The sequence below is a fragment of the Herpailurus yagouaroundi genome, unplaced genomic scaffold (assembly GCF_014898765.1).
Source record: "Herpailurus yagouaroundi ecotype Mexico unplaced genomic scaffold, PumYag 203, whole genome shotgun sequence".
Lineage (NCBI taxonomy): Eukaryota > Metazoa > Chordata > Mammalia > Carnivora > Felidae > Herpailurus > Herpailurus yagouaroundi.
This window is the reverse complement of record NW_024412434.1, coordinates 4,856,398-4,874,416: the sequence shown is the minus strand read 5'-3', so window position 1 is coordinate 4,874,416 and position 18,019 is coordinate 4,856,398. Positions and strand designations below refer to the sequence as shown.

At 36.9% G+C, this 18,019-nt stretch overlaps 1 protein-coding gene and 2 long non-coding RNA genes across 6 annotated transcripts in view; all 3 read right to left on the bottom strand.

Moving 5' to 3' along the window:
- EPC1 (enhancer of polycomb 1) overlaps positions 1 to 18,019 on the bottom strand; it is a 108,271-nt gene that overhangs the window by 40,666 nt on the left and 49,586 nt on the right. The window lies entirely within an intron of this gene.
- On the bottom strand, positions 2,572 to 5,532 carry LOC121014639 (uncharacterized). Its single transcript, XR_005783323.1, has 2 exons — positions 3,215 to 5,532; positions 2,572 to 2,942 (listed from the first exon to the last, which is right to left on the bottom strand). It is a non-coding gene; the product is annotated as an uncharacterized LOC121014639 (long non-coding RNA).
- Positions 7,684 to 8,806, bottom strand: LOC121014640 (uncharacterized). Its single transcript, XR_005783324.1, has 2 exons — positions 8,399 to 8,806; positions 7,684 to 8,161 (listed from the first exon to the last, which is right to left on the bottom strand). It is a non-coding gene; the product is annotated as an uncharacterized LOC121014640 (long non-coding RNA).

Here is an 18,019-nt window from a genome sequence, read left to right as displayed (position 1 = left end):
CTGAGAAAAAGGTATGGAAGATCTTACCAAACATACCCATTCCACATGCCCAGTAATCTCACTCATAGGTTAAATTTACACAAGCCCACAACAAGACGTGAATAAGACTATTCATATGGTTTTATTCATAGTAGTTCCAAAGTGGACACAACCCAGATGTCCATCAATAGGACAGATGAACAAACCACGGTATAGTAATGTAGTGGAATAATACTCAGCAACAAAAAGGAACTACTTATACATGCAACAATATGCGTAAATCCCCAAAACACCGAGGTGAGTAAAAATAGCTTTATAAAACAGAGTCCACATTCTTTGAGTCCATTTATGTGAAATTTTAAAACAGCCAAAATTAATCTACGGTGAAAAAAAATCAAAACAGTACTTGTTTCTGGGGAGTGGGGGTAAGGATTAATTGGGAAGGGGAATGAAGACACTTTGAGGGATGATGGTAACAATGCTCCATATCTTGATGAGGGTTGGGTTATGAAAGTATATGAGCTGTCAAAATTCAGCTAGCATATACTATTTGTGAATTTCTTTGTATGTGAATTTTACCTCAAAAGAAAACAACAGTAAATACTGAACTGTAGTTAATGACATGTATGTTGAAATATTTAGGAAAACATGCACTGATGTCTGCAATTTCCTTTGAAATACATCAAAAAATGGATGGGGAGATGGATGGATAGGAGATAGAGTAAAATGTTAACAGTAGAAACTAGCTAGTGGGTATACAGGTCGCCACTGTAAATTCTTGAAACTTCACTGTATATGTTTGAAAATTTTCATAATAAAATGTTGCAAAAAATATGAAATCTCTCTCATCTCTTAACTCTAGAACACTTTATCCCACCCTCTTGTTTTCCCCTATAGTACTTAGCTCCTTGCAGACTACTGAATTTACTTATTGTTTTATTTGTTGTCTTATCTCCTTCTCCTTAAAATATAAGATCCATGAAGGTAGGAATTTGTTTTTTGCTTAGCTCTGCCATAGGTCTAGAACTGTGCCTAACACAAATACCGGAGAAATATTTATTGAATAAATGAGCCAGTGAATTGTGCCAATTATTTAAGGTCCACAAACTGTTCTGGTTTGGAACAGACTTCATAAAAAAACTAAGATTAAATTTCATAAAAGCAAAGAAACAAATTAAGGCTTAAACACATTTGGCTTTTGTATTTAAAATACTCATGTGAATAGTTAAAATAGTTGAAGATATGGATTATTTGGGATGAAAAAGAACAATTCAATTCTACCATTTTCTACAAGGAATAAATGGTAAAAGAACATAAAACTATAGCCCTCTACCCCTTCTCCCACTTAGAGATCGATACTCTGAAATTACTTTATTTCTAGAGTATAAAACAGTAAAATGAGACCTTTGCTAAGGTACATGTAAAATAGTCCAGTGTTGTTTCTTCTCTGCGGTGTAAAATAGTGTCAACTTAGTCCATTTCTTACAAAATATTCAGGACATAAAGTATTACGTAACATGGTCAAAGGTAGCCCCAGACAAAACTAAGCTCAATTTTGATGCTTGCCTTCTCATTCCTTTTTGTACCCCTTACATCCCTTTAGACTTGGCTTGTGCTGTATTTACTAAGAGCCTGCATGCCAATGTGCTGACTGGCATGTGAAGGGGAAGGGACTGAAATTAGTTTCTTTCTACTCTCACAGAAGTGATAATCTAAAATTTTTTTTAATGTTTATTTATTATAGAGAGACAAAGAGACACAGAGCATGAGAGGGGGCGGGGGGGAGGGGGTGACACAGAATCTGAAGTAGGCTCCAGGCTCTGAGCTGTCAGCACAGAGCTGACACGGGGCTCGAACTCAAACTGCGAGATCATGACTTGAGCCAAAGTCGGTCGCCCAACCAACTGAGCCACCCAGGCGTCCCACAGAAGTGACAATCTAATTGGAATGCTTCCCTAAAAATTAAGTGTAAAAAGGCTCAAAAAGCTCTTGTTTCTGGTTATAATCTATGCTGATGACTTCTAAGCCTCTGACATATCCTGGAGAGCTAGCTAGTCATCTCTCATTATTTAATACCTTTTAACTCACAAAGTCAAATAAAATACAAACGGTGTTTCTCATTTTGGGAGGTTACTACCCTAAATCAACAGTATTGAATAATCAAATTTAAACTTGTCTAAAACTAAATGTGTTTATATAATCTAATACAAACAAAAGCTATGCCAAGATTTAGTCCTTAGCCCTTGTACATATTCACTCTTGCAATTTCATCCATGATCATGGCGTTAACTGCCATTTGTATGCTGATGACACGATTCGAAACCTTTATTTCTAGCCCAGATTTCTGCTAAACTCTAGGCACATGTATAAAGACCTCTTACTATACGTTCCACAGACATACCTCACAGAACACGAACACGAACATCCCCACCTGCTGACTCTCCAAATCTGTTCTTGCTCTCGTAATACCTAATTCAGTGAATTGCACCATCATATATCTAGTCACGCAAGTCAGGAGACTTGATTTTTCCATCTCTCTCTTGCTTCCTACTTCCCCATTTCCAAATAAGGCCATCAGATCCTATAGATTTCTCATTCATTTTATGTCTAGAAATTATTCAGTTTTTTTTTAATCCTATTGTTACAGTTCAGGCAGCAACTAGCCTTCTTACTTCTAGTATCACTATCCTCTAATTCCCTTCTAACGCTACTGCCAGGGGCCTTTCTAAAAGTTAGATCCCATCACTCTGACATTTAACCCTTGGCTGTCTACTGCCTTCATGAGGAAATTCAAACTTCTTGGCATGGCGAACAGGGTCCTTCATGATCTAGCTCTAGCTAATTCTTCCAGTCTAACACTTTATTACTTTTTACCGATTTTCACACTCCAACCACAGGGAACACCTAAAAGAACTTGTTAGTGATACCTATGTGATATTCCCTGTCTTTAAGTCCATTTAAACCTCTCTCTTGGGGCGCCTGGGTGGCGCAGTCGGTTAAGCGTCCGACTTCAGCCAGGTCACGATCTCGCGGTCCGTGAGTTCGAGCCCCGCGTCGGGCTCTGGGCTGATGGCTCAGAGCCTGGAGCCTGTTTCCGATTCTGTGTCTCCCTCTCTCTCTGCCCCTCCCCCGTTCATGTTCTCTCTGTCTCTCTCTCTGTCCCAAAAATAAATAAACGTTGAAAAAACAAAAATAAAAAAAAATAAAAAAAAAATAAAAAAATAAAAAAATAAACCTCTCTCTACTCCTTATAATTCTACTAGGATATCTACCTCTTTCAGAAAGTCTCTTACAGCTATTATATGACACTTTCATAGTGGTAGAATAGAAAATAGGTACAGGTGATTTTTAAAATGTCTATTTCATAAAAATTCAATTAAAATCTTCATGAAATTGAAAACTAAGCAAGTAAGAATTCAGAAAAAAACTTCCTGATAGGGGTTTCACCCTTAAACTACCTGCCTCACACATACCAGAAGGGACAGAGCACAATAGGTAGGGAAGAATACCAAGAATTAGAACAAGCTCAATAATAAGATATTTTTAAAAAGTCATTCATCTTGGATAAAATATTAATCTTTTTTTTAAAGTAGGCTCACGCCCAGCGTGATGCCCAATGTGGGGCTTGAACTCACGACCTTTAAGACTAAGACCTGAGCTAACAGCTGGACACTCAACTGACTGAGCCACCTAGGTGCCCCAGATAAAATATTAATCTACTCAGAAGAAACAACTTCATGAAATCCTTTATAACTTTGGGTATAAAGCCTTAGAATTTATTACTGTGTCTATTAATTCATCTTTCCAGAACTAAAATAGTAATAGCCAACATGTACTGAACATTTATTACATGCCAGGCCTTGGTATATCTTATTTCATTTAAAGCTCATAACAATGTATGTTATATACACACACAGAAAAAGATGTGGCAACTATCATCCCTATTTCACGTATCAGTAAACTTGCCTAAGTTCATTCAATTAGCTGGATTCAAACCCAGCTGTGACTCTAGTATGAACTCTTAACAACTTCATTATATTAATTCCCCAAAAGATGTAGATTCCCCTCAGATTGCTTATTAGATGCAGTTGCTTATTAGATCGCTTATTAGATGCAAGATGTAACTATACAGTGGAGAGACTGGTCCACACCTTGACTAGGTGATCAAAACTAACATTATCAATGAGAGACAGATAGGTATACGTGCCTCCAGATGTGATACCATGAGAATATGACATCCTTTATGTAATATTCTACCTGGGAGTGCAAAACCTGAATCTAATTGAGAAAACATCAAACTCAAAATGGGATCCTCTGTTAAAAATAAAAAAAAATTAAAGAGACTGTAATCTTCAAAAACTATCTGTATCATAAAAGATTAAATACCCACTGAAATATTTAGGAATAAAGGACCATGACGTAGACAATTTGGTCTCACATGGTTTGGAAAAATATATTATGTATGTGCATGTGTTATACAAACACATACAACACATGATAGCATACGAAAAAGCAAACAATAAAGCAAATTGGGCAAAATGTTAACAATTGGTATGTATGGGTGTACTACTCTTACAACTTTTTTGTAAACTTGAAATTATTTCCCAATAATAGCTTAAAAAAAAAAAAAGAGTAAAAAGAAAGAGAAAAACAAGACTCCTCGAAATCCAGAGGAAGAGGTACAAGTACTTCTTCCAGAATTACTGCCAAGTAACTGCACTATCTCTGATCACATGTCAGTGAAAGTTTTCTGGCTCTTTAATTTCCTTACCTAAACTAGATATTATCAGAATACTGTCTTCTGAATAGTTCTAGAGACAGCATTAAGTGTTATGTGAAGAGTTGTGTGATTCATTTTGAGAAATGCATGGACAGGGATAAATAATGATGAACAGTTTCTGTACAGAAGAATCTTCACAGGTTTTACATATACTAAAATGCACTATGATTTTCCAAATGAGTAATACAGAAGTCAATATATCCTAATTATTACTGACCGTTTAGTGTAATTCATCTAAATGTTTGGTGGGACCAAACCTTTAATTTTCAGTATTAAAAAGTATGGTAAGCATTATCATATTAAAAAGTATGGTAAGCATTAAAGTTATATGTTAAACTGTGGCATATAAAAACCATTCTCTTCTACAATAAGAAAGTCTATCAATTTCGGGAAACATAACCTTATGACTTCACTGTTAACTCATACTGAGGTATTTTTCACTGTTTTTAAAAAGGGGGGGGCTGTGTTTAGACCATGAAATCTCTGACAATAGAACTCCCTTTTATGGACAGTAGTACAGACTAGCAGTTGTCGAAAAATAATAGCCGGGGGGGGGGGGTGCAAATCTGGCTCACCATCTGTTTTTGTAAACAGTTTTAGTAGAACATAGCCATACTCATTCATTTACATATTGCCCATGCTGCTTGTGCCCTACAATAGCAGAGCTGAGTAGTTGTGACAGACTGTAAGAACTGCAAAGCCTAAAATATTTACTATCTGACTCTTATAAAATTTGGAGACTCTTAATATTGGTATAGTTATTTACACTGTTTACTTTTGAAGATTTAGCAGTCTATGGGGCGCCTGGGTGGCACAGTCGGTTAAGCGTCCGACTTCAGCCAGGTCACGATCTCGCGGTCCGTGAGTTCGAGCCCCGCGTCGGGCTCTGGGCTGATGGCTCAGAGCCTGGAGCCTGTTTCCGATTCTGTGTCTCCCTCTCTCTCTGCCCCTCCCCCGTTCATGCTCTGACTCTCTGTCCCAAAAATAAATAAACATTGAAGATTTAGCAGTCTGGTTGTGGTAAGGTGGATCACTGACAGACACGAAAGCATGCCCTATTTACATGGTGAAAATGACAGTAAGAAGGGGGAAGTTAAGTTTATTAAGTAAAATTTTATCTCTATGTTTAGACCCTATATTAGATACTTAACCTTCATTCTTAAAATGTAGTACTATACCTATTTTACAGGGAAAGTGAAACTCAGTAAGATTAAGTCACTTGCCCGAAGTGGTGGAAGAAGGATTTGGATTAAGGTCTGACTCCAGAACCCCATGGTCTTTCTACTGTGCCTTAATTCCTCCTTCTTGTCTTCTTTTGCCTTCCCCATGTACGGTTGCGTTCTGGCTGGTACTCAGGGGAGGACTCAGAATACTAAGAGAGAAGCAGAAAGGACTTTAAACAGATGAAGAGATGAACAACAGCATCATGGCTACAAGGATCAATGGAAAGCTACAACCAGATAAGGAAATAACAGCAATTCCCCAACTTCTCTTACAGGATTCTCTTTGAGGTGTTTTACTAAATTAATGCTCAAAAAGCTTAACTGCTGGTAGTACCCAGGCAACATGGATAGGAAGGATGGAGCAGAGCAAGATTAAGTCCTAGGAGAACCAAGACCAGGTACGTTATGTTTCCTGTGTAACTACTCTTAATCATCTATCATCCCTACATACATACAGGTCCACAGTAAAGTATAAAGTATGTTTTCTTTTAATAAGCATTGTTTTGGGGCGCCTGGGTGGCGCAGTCGGTTAAGCGTCCGACTTCAGCCAGGTCACGATCTCGCGGTCCGTGAGTTCGAGCCCCGCATCGGGCTCTGGGCTGATGCTCAGAGCCTGGAGCCTGTTTCCGATTCTGTGTCTCCCTCTCTCTCTGCCCCTCCCCCGTTCATGCTCTGTCTCTCTCTGTCCCAAAAATAAATAAACGTTGAAAAAAAAAATTTAATAAGCATTGTTTTACCTTGCTAAATAGACAATAGAAATATATTAAAATTTATACTTATTTTACACTAAAATTTTTACTATACTGGACACTTTATTATATCTCTGATACCACATTTACCAAATGTGGAAACAAAGTAATTTCTTTACGGAAATAAATAGTATATGAGATTTCCTCCAAAAAGAGAATAAGCTTTGAATTAACAGCTAATTGGGAAGGAGTTCATTTTGGCTTTAAAGTATTTTATTTAGGTATTATTATATAATCTACCATAAAAGAAGTCAAGAGGATAATAAGTGATTTACCACCCTAGAGAGATAAGGATGTAAGAAGGATGAAACAGACTCGTTAGAAACTTGTTCTTCCATCAAAAATAACAGATTTATCTCTTGTATTTTTCTGCAAGTCAATGTAGCAAGACTTAGCTGCTGTTATATTGTTCTTATTAATATTTTGTTTTACCTATCAAAAGTATAAACTTTCAGGGTTTGTGTGAATGCTAATAAGTTTGTGCATGTTTAAGGTAACTGTGGAAAACACTATAACGTGGCTAGTATACAAAGAAAGTATAGGAAGTTCATACACTAAAACTAATCTCACAAATTTTCTTTTCTTAACTAATACCAAGTCCCTTGGTTTCACCAAAACCATTAAACTCCCAGTGTGATAATTTCTGAAAGCTGTGTCTTGTAGTAGCTAAAAAATAAAATGTGCTCTGATAGTCTCAAAACCTTCTTTTTAAATTATATGTTTGTTTCCTTTACTTACTCAAACTCACTCCCCCTTTATTTAAACACAGTGGTGGATGAAAATAAGTATTTTTAATCCCAAATTATTTTAATTTAATGTTATTTTGTGTCATAAATTATCTTCTTATAAATGACAAAACATATTGTGTGGAAATAAAATTTGATTTTAATATTAATTTTTTATTAGAATACCCTTTATCAAATAGGAAAACATTTACAAGGTATACTATTTAAAAGCACACACTTTGATGTCAGAAACCTGGATTGGAATTCCAATTGTGTCACTTAAACTAACTGTGACTTAACTTCTTTAACCCTAAATTTTCTTTTTAGTAAAATGAGGTAACTGCCATTATAAAGATAAAATGAGGAAAGAAATGCAGGTAACCTTTTAGCATAGCACCTAGCACATACTTACTAGCTTCTAATAATATAAATAATGATACCAACTTAACCTTTTTTTCCTTATCATTAAAGGGCAGAAAATGCTAATTTATAAAAACTGCATTGAGGATTAAGTGAAATTGTGTCTATAAAACTGGTGTATTATTGTAACAGAAAATTTCAATAAATGGCTAAGTTATTAATAGACACTGTTTTACTGTAGCTATATGTGAATCAATAAGTTGATAAGACTAAGTTCAAATTTACCTGTTTTCTTAAATGATGTCCTTTCTCCTAACTAATCCCATAAATAAGGACATTTTAAACCTCTTAATTTTTTTTTTTATTTTTTTTTTCAACGTTTATTTATTTTTGGGACAGAGAGAGACAGAGCATGAACAGGGGAGGGGCAGAGAGAGAGGGAGACACAGAATCGGAAACAGGCTCCAGGCTCTGAGCCATCAGCCCAGAGCCTGACGCGGGGCTCGAACTCACAGACCGTGAGATCGTGACCTGGTTGAAGTCGGACGCTTAACCGACTGCGCCACCCAGGCGCCCCTAAACCTCTTAATTTTTATTGGCAGTCTGTCATTGTTAAAAACAATCCTAACCTCCAAAGACTGTCAAATCTCACTCACTGTAAACTTCAAGAACTTTATATGACAAACCCAGGCACATTACTATAGTAACTCCACTCACTTTTTCAGCTTTTACAAAAGAACGAGAACTCTATACACTCTAAAGTACAAAAGAAAAAAAAAACCTGCACTACAGTCATAAGGAAGCCCTGTTCTCTCAGCTTTCCTGATCAAGTTAAATTCATGGCAGTAATTCACTTCAAAGATTATTTTCACCACACATCTTATCCTACAATGGATATGAGATAACTCACTGGAACATTTTAAAACTAATTTATGCTACCTGAAATAAATTTGGTTTCCTCTTTCCTATAAAGAGAAAAATGCGTAACTTTTTATTCAACTTTTTTTTTTTTTTTTTTTTTTTTGGGACAGAGAGAGACAGAGCATGAACGGGGGAGGGGCAGAGAGAGAGGGAAACACAGAATCGGAAACAGGCTCCAGGCTCCGAGCCATCAGCCCAGTGCCTGACGCGGGGCTCGAACTCACGGACCGCGAGATCGTGACCTGGCTGAAGTCGGATGCTTAACCGACTGCGCCACCCAGGCGCCCCAAAAATGCGTAACTTGTATTTGGGAAGGGCAAATGGTTGCAAAACTTGAACAACATACCTACAGTAGTTTTAGATTTAATCTTCACATTTGAATTATTCTCTATTTAGTTGGTATTTATATTCATAAGAGAAGGGAAATTATATTCTTTCTTGCAAAGGTCTTTACGCTTATATAAACATTACATGAATTCTCTTATTTCATAGCAGAAAGAGATGAAATAACTAAATAAAGCTTCGAGATAATATTTAAGACAAGTTTCCTACAAAAGCATTAAATCATGCTTGTAAGTTTTATCTTAGAAGCTGCATTAAATTTGGTCAGAATAAAACTCTGACTCTTCTATACCTAAACAAAAGTAATATACTTTCATGATCCCATTTTAAAGAAGGAAACTATGGCAGACACTGCCAATTTTTTTTAACCCCATAAAGGCGAATTTTCCAGTAATAAATGCCACCAAAGGGCTGATGTTAAACACCTGTACTTAATTAGAAATTTACACTTATCTCAATCTGATGATGCCAACCAAAGTATACCTTCTAGTAAGTGAGATATTTATATTATAATCTCACCAAACCATGGTAAGAATGCAAAACTTATGATTTAAATGGACTAAAGGAGGACAGGTTAAAAACCTTAGGTTCAGAACATAGCTTACTGAAGGTATACCTTTTATGTCTTCACAAATGTCTTCAAATACCCTCCTTTCTTCATCCTCTTTTCCCAACACACAAAGAGAAATACGGAAAGTGTAATGGATAGCCCTTAGTTCTGTTCATCAAATTATTCCTGGCTGCCTCCCAGCACACAGTAATATTGTGCTTTCTGGCTCTCCTGTGGCTGGTGGGACTAGGTGCCTAATTCTGGCCAATGAGTTGTGAATCAAAGTGACTTACTGCATCTAGGCCAGAGTATTTTGCTGCTGGTGAAACACTCGAAATCTCCTTGTCACCATACTTGAGATGTTGACTGCTGCATCTGCCTAGTTCCCCACCTGATCCATGAAAAAATGTTACATAAAACAAGAAATAAACTTTTGAAGTTGCTTCTTATCACATCAGAACCCAGTTGATCCTGATATAAATTGGTTCCAGAAGTGGGATACTGTTGTAACACAAAGACTAAAATATATTCCATTAGTTTGGGGGCCAAGCAGGAAGGACACTTCTCAGAGGATGGAAGGATGATAATCCGTATTAGGGAGTACAAATTATTTGAAATAAAAGGCAGTTATAGTTTGAAAAGCAAATAATGTACTTAATAAAGCTGTAGTTTTAGGAGAAGAGGTTTAAAAAACAACACCAAAATGGTGTTCTGGTTGCTCTGTGTTCAGTATTGTAAGTAACAAATTTAAAAAACGGATTAGTTTGTAAAACAAGAATGACAGGGACTTGTAGTATTTGAAGAATGTTTCTCAATCTGAGTCATAAGTAAAAATTAAGAAGGCTATTGACTAACAAAGGAAGAGCAGCAGACCTTGAGGGTAAGTTTCAGATCAGAGTAAAACACTTGAACTGATTACAGTCTCAAAAGCAGAGACCCAATTAAAACTGTGTTAATGCTTTCAGTTGAACAAAACAGCTCTGAGGAAAAAGAAAGGACATTAAGGGTGTAGCTTTTCCAGCAAAAGTTAATAGGTTTATGCTACTAGCAATTAGGAGACTGGCATCTGATAAAGAACTATGAATACAGGCTACTAGCATACTGAGTTTAAATGAAAACACATTAGAAGCCTACTACAAAGTTGTGCTGCCAATTAACAAAAATCAAAAGCCCATATTAAAATCTGATTGATTTAGACGTATACTTGCATTACCTCCCCTAATATTTTCTAATACCTACTTCAGATGAGGCTAGGGAAGATGATGGAGAATTAAAGAATACCAAGAGTCACAACAAACAATGGACTGCGGAGACCTTCCAGAAGAGCAGATTTAGTACCCGAATAAGAATATTCCCCATATCCAGAGGAAAGGGACCCTTTTAAAAGTCAGCCTGGTGAGATTTTTGAGTTGCTTTGGATTAGGGAGTGCTATGTTTTCCTCTCATTATCCAAATGGGAGTGTTTATTGTGGTTATCATACCCCTGTTATTCTGATGTATACTGGGTGTATTTACAGTGGGGGGGCGGAGCCGGGGTTTGGGGGGTGGTAGCAGGCAGTGACGGAGATAGTATTTTCATTCACACGTTTCCAGATCAAGAAAAAAAACACATCCAAACTGGATGCAGAGAATTATGTACATCACCTGGAAATCCTAAGACTTCAAGCTTGACGCAGTTTAGCTAGGACTTTTGGGTGGGTTCACTGGGAGAGGAAAAGAGTATATTTTGCTTTAAAGACAGTGATTCAAATCTTTGGTTGATGAGAAGGGTATATCTGTCATTAGTGTTGTTTGCCGGATATTTTTTTCTTTGCCTTCTGGTCATATGGTAGGGCTGTACGTACTGGCCCTTTTATAGTTAGGTGGAACCATGTGGCTCCTTCTGGCCAATGAGCTGTGAGCCTATGTGACATGTAATTTTCAGCCAGAGCATTAAGATCCAAGATAAGAGATCTTCCAGAGCTCTTTCCTCTATCACAGCGTCCAGCCAAATTGAGGATGGAGGCTGCTCTTTCAGCTGAATCCCAGAGTTGGAGTCATGTGGAACAGAACCTCCAAATCAACCTAATGGACAATGAAGCTAGAAATCAATCTTTGTCCCATCTGATGAAGGGAAACCATTAACACCACTGAACATCTGAGTCAGAGGCAAGCTTACATATCAACTAGTTCCTTCTACAAATGACAAAAGTGAGGTCTAGTAGTTAAGTGACGTGTCTAATCACATGTAACCACATGGTAAAAAAATTTGATGGAAATACCACTATTGTCCTGTAACTCTAAATTATAATGGGATTTATGCTCTTAATCTTTTTTTTTTTTAATTTTTTTTTTCCAACGTTTATTTATTTTTGGGACAGAGAGAGACAGAGCATGAACGGGGGAGGGGCAGAGAGAGAGGGAGACACAGAATCGGAAACAGGCTCCTGGCTCTGAGCCATCAGCCCAGAGCCTGACGCGGGGCTCGAACTCACGGACCGCGAGATGGTGACCTGGCTGAAGTTGGACGCTTAACCGACTGCGCCACCCAGGCGCCCCATATGCTCTTAATCTTTAAACACAACTCGGTATACACTGAACTAGAGATACAGGAATAAATTAACAGGCCAATAATGTACCCATTTATTCAACAAATAAGAAATTAAGCTCAAATGCCAAAGGTACTTGGACCCAAAAATCACATGGTAAAGACTAAGCAAATAAATAAATGAGATGGAAGTTTGTAACAGTAATTGCTAAAAAGTTATGTTATGGGAGAATGTAACAGACCTATCCTAACGGATAGATACCGAAGGAGGTGACCTGGAGCTGAGATCTGAGATTACTAAACCAACCTGTAGAGAAATAATGTATCAGCACATGGCAATAAATGATCCTCCTGTGGATGGAGGGACCTCAAAGGATTTGGAGGAAGTAAACGAAGGTAGGGGCCAGGTTACATAAGGCCTAATATATAAGCCACTTTAAGAGCAATGGGAGCTCTTTAGAGGTTTTTAGCAGGAAGCGACACAATGAGATTTCACAGTATTCAATGGACCACTGGTTTTGCTAATACTGGGGAAGGCAGTAATTGCAGTCTTGGGAAGACTTAGGAAAATACTTAAGTCTAGGCAAGAGTATGATAGTACTTTGAATTAGGGAAGTGGCAATGGAGACAACATCTGAATTATTTAGGAATTTTTATTCAGGGTATTTTAAGTTCTTGCTACCCTACCTGAACTTTCCTCTTGATTCTCTAATTTCTCCACTGTAATTCATAATAAATCTGAATGCATTAAACTGAAAGGACAGCATAACACCAAGATGTTATGGGTAGCATAACATATTTATATCAAAAGGATGCCTTTCCAACAGCTCCCCCCCACCCCCATACTTGTAGAAGATACACAGCTATTAGGAATGAGTGGTCATCTTATTTCATGCCACTTTATACAGTAAACATTAGATTATATTCCATTATTTCCCAACTGATAAGGCTTTCTAGATCCAAATCTTAGAAATTACAGATGGTTTTTATTCACACTGAAGATTTATTCCAGGAAGGATTTAAGGTAGCTGGGCAGAAATAAAGGGGCATTACAGTAGTTTAATTGGTTTCTTGCCAGTGATACAAATTATTAGGAATCCTTGAGAAACAAGAGTTCTACATATGAACAAGAACTAAGGTTCAACTGAGAAATTTTATACGAAAATACCCAATCCTAAAAAATACAAAGACCAGGGGGAAACGTTAATCCTCTCAAACATTTCTTTACTCTATCCCATCTTCAAAAAAAAAAAAAAAAAAAACCAAGAAGATGTTTCATTATTACAAAAGTTAGAAATTTCTCAAGTGTATTTTACTAAATCACAACACAAAAGTTCAGACAAAAAAATAAACAGAATTCAATAAATGTTTTTCGATAGTGCATGGAAAAACTCAAAAACAAAATAATGTATTTTTGTGGAGTGGATTCTACATTTACTGATATGCAAAATGAACAAAACAAAACAAACTGTTCTTATTTTATTGGTACTGCACTGCAAAGGAAAAATTAACCAAGGGAAAAGCATTCAATACAGAATTCTCATAAACAGTGTCAAGATGTCACTATGGTAGAGGAAAAGGAAACTTGCAAATAAAGTGGTATTTGCAACCAAAATCTTGGTTTTCAAAAACTCTTTCACATCAGAGAAAAGGTATTTTAATATAAACACTTTAGAGTAAAATAACTGATTTTGATCTTGCATGATTTTTACTTTATTTACTTCAAATGGAGCAAAAAAGATGACTTTTCAGGACTTGACGTTAGAAGTTGGTTTGTGAGGTTTTACTAGACATTTTTTTTTTTTAAGCAGGCTTCATACCAAGTCCAGAGAGCCCAGCGTAGGGCTTGAATTCATGACCCTGAGATCAAGAGTCCAGTGCTTAACTGACTGAGCCACCCAGGCTCCCCTTATTATATTCCGAGTGATAAACTACCCAAAGTAAAAATAGGTATTCCTGATCGTTACAACAGGGACTAAAAAAGACTGCCTCTGATTATAGTTTATTTATCATATGAATTATGAACCCTTTGAAGGAAAAGACATGTCTACAGACCCCATAATATTTATCATTACACTTTGTAAGTATAAGCTTACTCATATTTGATGAATCTACACAATATAAAATAAGTACGTTTAGCACAGTGTTTCACAAAATGTATTTTTAGAAAGGTCATGACATTTTTTCTGGCTTAAAATTTTGGCATAATCATTAGAATGTCTCATGTTCTTCCTAATCTTACAAAAACACATAAGAATTATAGCTTAAGTCCTACTTTATTAGTTTCACTCCAAAAGCTCACAGGCATTTAAAACAGGTATCTGATTACCATTTTAGATAACAAAAAAATCATGAAGTACCTAGATTTTCTCAGAATTATTTAATCATTAATTAAAGAAACATTGATGCCAGAACAATATTAAGTGGTTAAGATATAACACTATTTCTGCTTTCAAAGGGCTTTTAGATACTAGGAAATAATCACATAAACGAGTTTATTTTCTACAAGTTCAGGTTATATATGACAGGGCTTGGGAAGGTATGTCAATAAAGGCTTCATAAAAGTTGACAGCAAACCGGAGTTTGTTGAGTGACCTTGTGGAAAGAAAGAAAAGGCTTTTGGGGTAAAAGGGGATAGTGTAAGGAAAGGCAGAGGTGAGCAATTAAAAGAATATTAAGTGCAATAAGTAGTTCAGTTTATTGAGCAAAGGGCTTGCGGTAGCATACAGCAGGAATGATGGTGTCTCAATCACCTCCAAGATTAAGTTACAAAAGACTGCAGCTTCTGTCTTAGGCACTCTCTTAGTTGAGCACACTCTTTCTATTGGATCATTTGCTTGGGGAAAGCCAGCTGTCTGGTTGTGAGGAGGACAAATAGGTAGTAAATGAAGAGTCCCGTGTGATGAGGAACAGAAACCTCTAGCCAACATAACTGAGCCTGGAAGTACACTTTCCAGTTGAGGTGACTGCAACCCTGAACAGCTTTCTGCAGATACGGAGCCACAATCACCCAGTAAACCAACTCCCAGATTCCTGATCCTGAGAAAAGGTAGGTCAGATTGTTTTAAGCTGCTAGGGTTTGGATATGATGCAGCAAGGGATAACTAACACATATATTCGTACCGAGAGTCCTCATGGTGTAACAAAAACCTAAAATGCTGGAATGGCTTTGGAACTAGACCATGGCCTCTAAGGACAGTATTAGTGAAGAAACTGTTACTAAAAGCTTCATGGCATTTTATAAGGCTGCAGTGAGGGCAGAAAAGTGAGGTAGATGTTACAGGAAGGGTATCCCTGTTAGGAAGGGTACAGAAAGTTCAAGAACACTGTTACCTTTAGTTATGTGAAAAGTAGAAAATGTTACCTAATAACCTGGGTGATTTAGCTAAGGAGATTTTTAAACCAGAGAGTTGAAAAGTGCTGCCTTGTTTTTTGGCTTTATATGGTAAAAAAAAAAAAAGAAAAAAAAAGAAAAAAAAGAAAAGACAAAGACAATAATAAACTAAATGAAGAACTGTTAAAGAAGAGCTGGGACTTGAGTGAGGGTTTTGAAAATGTGCAGTTTCTCCAGGATGCAAACAACACTAAAATTTAGAAATGGTCTCTGAGCCAATACCAAATCCAGGGCACCAATGGAAAAAACGTGGTCTAAAACTAAGCTGAGGGAGGGAGTATAAAATCTTTTGTTAAAACCTCAGAAAGATCAAAGACTGTGCCAGACAAAAGGCCTAGTAAAGAGAACAACTCTCTTCAGATTCTCTCAAATAATAAGGCTTTTAGGAAGCTTAAGGGTGTGGTATCTCAGCAGCAGCTCTCGGTAGTAAAAGGCTTCTCTTAAATATATTCACGGTGTGGCATTTAACTAATGAAATAAACCCCATAAAGTACATAGAAGACCTACAAGTTTTTTTTTTTTTTTAAAGAATTACATATTCTGAAACACTGCCAGCTTGAACTAATGAGACAAGAAACCATACAAAATGAAAAAAGGTCTTCAGAATCCTAAAATGTTGGCAGGAAGAAAGCTAAGAAAACTCAATAACAAACATGTTCTACCTTTCATGAAAAAGAAAGGGTGTGCAGAGAGCAGAACCAAATGCCCAAAAGACAAAGTTGAGAGCCTTGGGTGAATTATACTCATGAACTGACATTCAACCAAGGAACTATCATAATTTGTGTGACTGGATTTCAGATATGCTTTGGACCAGGAACCAACCGTCTTGTGTCTACTACTGTCTACCCTCTGCCTCCTGCTCTGAATGGGAATGGTTTAAAGGATTTTCCTAAGCCTTACCCTGTACTGTATACTGGGTATGTGAGGGAGGGGGTGGATACTCCCCTTTAGCTTAACACGCTGAGAGAAATTTGAGCAGCTGTACTTAAGGAACGTCTGAGAAGCAACAACAGGTATCTGAAACCAATTTGGATGGGATTCTGGATTATGAGCTGATACTATAATGGGATGAGACCTGTAGCAGCTTTGAAAGGGAGAGCATTTATTCTGCATGTGGCTACTGTGGTAGTCAGCTTCCAATGGTCCCCATCTCGTGGCATTCACAACCTTGTGTAGTTCCTCCTACATTTACCTGGCTTGGTTTGTGTGACCATATATGTAACTTCCAAAGTAAGTCATAAAAGACTACTATTCTGGTCTTTTGTGCTCTCTTACTTGTGCTCTTTTTCTTCTGGATCACTATCTTTGGGGTAAGCCTGCTGCTATACCATTAGGACAATGAGGCAGCAATGGAGAAGTTCATGAGGCCTCCAGTAAGCAAGGAATTGAAGCTTGCTAACAACTATGTGAGGGAGTGTGGAAGTGAAATTCTCCAGAGTCAGTCAAACCTTTAGAAGACTGCAGCCCTAACCAAGAGCTTTACTGGGACCTTATGAAAGACCCTCGGCCAGGATTGTTCAGAAAAGCTGCTCCTAGATTCCTAGCCCTCAAGAACTGTGTGAGATATTAAGTATTTACTGCTCTATGCTGCTAAGTTTGGGAGTGATTTACTGTGCAGCAATTAATAACTAATACAGAATTTAAGCAGGGAAAGAGACTGAAAATAGAGATAAGTCAGATCATCAGAACCCAATAAACTCCACTGAAGAGTTGTTGCATTCTACTCTATCAGAAAAAGGAACAATTTAAAGGATTTTAGATATCAAAGCAACAGCCATATTCAAATTTTAAAGAGTATGCTGACAATTTTGAGGGGGTTATAAATTTGAAAACCATAGTGAGACCAATTAAGAAGCAATTATAAACCTTTCAGAATAAGGCAGACTAATCTTTTTAAGGAATTCTTAGATTGAAATGCGTAGGTTTACGTGAAGGAGCAGCCTTAAAAACTGAAAATCATTAAAGTGTACAGAACCTGTAAAAAAGTGCAGAAACCTTTTTTTTTTTTCAGCTGATGAATTCTTCAAAACATATTGTATACATCTTAGCATCCACTGGGAAACCAAGCCTGTATTTAAGGAGAGAAAACAATCCATTTGGTCGATATACTTGTCTACTTAAGGCCATGTTCTTTGACACCTTGCTTAGTATCTCACATTCTATCATGAATACAACTATATGTGTATCAAAATTAGTACTATCAAAACACTCTATAACAAAAATCACTTGTTATATAATGGAAATTTGCTGAAAATTTTAAAACCAACCTAAAAAACACATTTCTATCCTTCAAGGATTAAAAATGAAACTAAAACAGTAAACTAAAAAGATCTGTGCAGTTACTGCATAATAAGGCACCATGCTAAAAACTTTACACAAGATCTCAATTATACCAGACTTGGGGTTAAGTAGGACAACCAGAACTTGAAATAAAACCTAACTCCACTGCTCATGTTTTGAGCCCAGTAG